Source organism: Hyaena hyaena, unplaced genomic scaffold (assembly GCF_003009895.1).
Source record: "Hyaena hyaena isolate Hyena2069 unplaced genomic scaffold, ASM300989v1 scaffold_63, whole genome shotgun sequence".
Lineage (NCBI taxonomy): Eukaryota > Metazoa > Chordata > Mammalia > Carnivora > Hyaenidae > Hyaena > Hyaena hyaena.
This window is the reverse complement of record NW_024080695.1, coordinates 649,604-653,276: the sequence shown is the minus strand read 5'-3', so window position 1 is coordinate 653,276 and position 3,673 is coordinate 649,604.

The following is a 3,673-nucleotide window of genomic DNA, read 5'->3' as shown; positions in this document are numbered from 1 at the left end:
GTGTCGCAGGCCGGCCCGGCCCCCGGGATGCACCAGGCCCGCAGCCGGGCCCCGGCCCGCCGGGAGGGGCCCGGTGACCTTGGTCCGGCTCTGGGTGCGAGTCTGCGTCCCCCATTTGCTGGCTCTGTGACCTTGGGCCGGTCCCCTAGCCAGAGCCCAGGTGACTCGCTGGGGACGAGAACGACCTGCCTCGTGGGCTTGGGTGGGGTTCCGGAGGGCGCCTGGCCCAGCGGGGCGCGGAGCTGCTTTCCCGAGAGCCCAGGCGCCTCGGGTCGGGGTCCGCCCCGGGCGATGGAGCAGCCGTGGCCCGGCCCGGCCCGCCTGTCGGCTAGCGTAGGAGCCCGGGGCCTGCAGACGCCCCTCCCGAGCTCGCCCTCTCCCTGCACCTGAGCTGGCCAAGCCACCGTCCGGGGCTCTGGTGCCTAGGACCGGGCAGGGTCCCCGAGGGCCCGAACATTCCTCCCGACCTCGCGTTCACCCACCTCACAGGGCGTGCCTCCGGCCAGACAGTCCCAGGCCTTCCAGTGCTCTCTGCCCCGCGGGGCCTCAGGCGCCCAGGTCAGAAATCTAAGCTCTCCGCCTGGACTCTCTTGCTCCCCGGGCCGCTTGCCCATCACCAGCAAGCCCCAGGTACGGTTCTGCCCTGAGGACAGAAGCGGCCCCTTGCCTGGCCCTGCGTTCCTGAGCACCCCTCTTTATCACAGTCACCGAGGCACCGGAGACATCTGTTCCCCCTCGGCCTCTGTGGGTGGTTAACGGGGCCGAGATACCGTTAGCTCTGGGCCTGCCCACATCTCTTTGTCTCTAACCTCACCCTTGCCCCAGCTGCAGCCACAGCCCTCTGATCCTCTGACCCATTCTCCGCGACACAACCAGAATGAGCTAAGTCAGCCCGCCGCTCCAAGCCCTTCAGGGCTCTGCTTGTCAGCAAAATAAAGTCCCTCCCCCTCCCCCTCCCAGAAGGTTTTGGATGGCCCTGCCCTGACGGTGGGGTTTGAGAGAGTGGGTAGCGGGCGCCTGCCTTGTACTCCACCTCCTTTGACACTCCTCCAGGTAAGCAAAGTCGGGCTGCTCCCCACCCCACGGGCTGGGTCAGACACTCCCTTCCGCCATAGCCCCTTTGCTTTCCTTTATCGTAGCACACAGGCACTGGATGGGGATTCTTGCTAGTCACCAGTATTCCCAGAGAGGTCTTAGGGGACTGGGAGGGCATGGGAGTCCCTGACTCATGCACCTCTGACCCAGCTCCTGCCAAGCAAAGGCTGGGCACACACCAATCCAGTATTTGCTGGATGAATGAATGATACAATAATGACCATTTGTCAAGCAATTATGTACCAGCCACTCTGCCTGCTGCTGTATCATCTCATCTAATCCGCATCTAACGGCTCCTGAGATAGGTGCCATTAGCCCTATATTACGGATGAGAAACAAGTTCATAGATGTTAAGGGATTTGTCCAAAGTCATCCTGATAGTCTGAGGCAGGGCCCGAATTCCAACTCAGGTGTGGCTCTGGTGTGACTTTCAGGTTCTGGCTGAGCACAGGGTGGTATAGTTGGGAGCTCCTCTGAGGGCCACAGACAGGGGAAGCCTCTCAGGTGAACTGAGCGAGAGCCAGGCACTCACAGAAAAGGTCTTTCAGCAATGCAAGACTCTGGAGCAGAGAAAGGCTCTCTAGGTCCCAGGAAACTATAAAAGCCACTGTGGCTAGAGCGAGCGAAGATGACTGAAGCTGTGGGCATCTGTAAGGAGGCTGGGTTTTGTTCTCAGTGCAACTGGGAGCCATGGAGGGTTCTGAACAGAGGGTGTCAGGGTAGGATGTGTATTTTTGAAAGAACTCCGGATGTTGTATAGAGAATGGATGTCAGGGGAGCAAGATTGGGTGCAGGACACTTCCGACAACCTTGTAGGGTGCAGACGGTGCTTCTGGCAAACGAGATAAAGCAAAAGCATGAGCAGTTGTTCTCAACCTTTGTATTTCATTAGCTTCCCCGAAGGAAAAATGCATAAGAAAGTCAGGGGGGAAAGGTAATTACTAAGGAAAAAGATTTTGTCTGGTAAGGCTAAGCTCTGAAAGGCCACAAACCATTGTAATATCTAAAATTTGTTTCTCCCCCTAATAATCCATCTTCTCCCTCTTGAGGGATGTATTAGCATTCTCCAGAGAAACAGAACCAGCCTCTATGCACGTGTGTGTGTGTGTGTGTGTGTGTCTGTGCACACGCGCAAGAGAGGGATTGAGAGGGGCGCCTGGGTGGCTTAGTCGGTTAAGCGTCCAACTTTCGCTTAGGTCATGATCTCGTGGTTCGTGGGTTCGAGCCCCGCGTCGGGCTCTGTGCTGACTGCCAGCTCAGAGCCTGGAGCCTGTTTCAGTCTGTGACTCCCTCTCTCTCTGACCCTCCCCTGCTCACACTGTCTCTTTCTCTCTCCTAGAAATAAATTAAAAAAAAAAGAGAGAGAGAGAGAGAGGGATTGAGATTGATTTATTGCAAGGAATTGGCTCACAAAATGATGGAGACTGGCAAGTCCTGAAATCTGCAGGCAGCAAGCTGGAGACCCAGTGCAAGTCCAAAGGCCTGTAGGCTGGAGACTCAGGAAGAGCTGATGTTTCAGTTTAAGTCCTAAGGCAGGAAACAACCATCCAGCTCAGGGATACTTAGGCAGCAGGAGCTCCGTCTTTTTGTTTCCTTCGGGCCCTCAGCTGACTGGATGCATCCCACTGACCCTGGGGAGGGCAATCTGCTTTGCTCAGTTTACTGATCCAACTGCTAATCTCAACTTCACAAATATATCCAGAATCACACTTGACCAAATGTCTGGGCACCTATAGCCCAGTCAGGTTGACCCATGAAATTAACCATCACGAGAGAGAATGTAGAGCATAAAGGCCAGAAAAGGTCTTGTATACTCTTAGAAGTAAGAGAAGCTCGGTCCAGCAGGAGCGTGAGTGGTCACAGGGAGGTGTGGGCAGTGACCTTGGAGAGGATTTAAGCTTGGTGATGGCCACTCAGCACGCTGGGAGCCTCTTAGAACTAACTGGCAGGGAAAGGCAGCATATGTTGGATATTTTTTGTAAGAGTAAAGATTTATTACCTTCATAATGTGGTAAATATTGTTGACCAAGATATGAATATGCACTAATAACACAGGACAACTTTTAACACAAAATTAGATAAGTTCATCACTTCATAATTCACAACTGGTAAGAAAGGCCTTTTCTAACGTCCGCCTTCACTAAGTCTGCGGAAAGGGCGGTACAACACTCCTCCTCAGGCCATTTCCTTGCCCCAAGTAGGACCATAGCAGCAAGCTTCTCGCCCAAGCAGGGCACGGGGAATTATCTGCAGAAACGTAACAACCTGAGGACAGATGACCATACTATATTGTTTGGGGATCCCAAATAATCAGGCCGTTCTTGGGGTGCCTGGGGGGGCTCAGTCAGTTGAGCGTCCGACTTCAGCTCAGGTCATGGTCTCACAGTTCGTGGGTTCGAGCCCCGCGTTGGGTTCTGTGCTGACAGCTCAGAGCCTGGAGCTGCTTCGGATTCTGTGTCTCTCTCTCTGCCCCTCCCCACCTCTCCTGCACACGTGTTCTCTCAAAAATAAAAAAAACATCAAAAACATTTTTTTAAAAGTCAGGCCGTTCTTTTTTTTTTTTTTTTTTTTTTTTTTT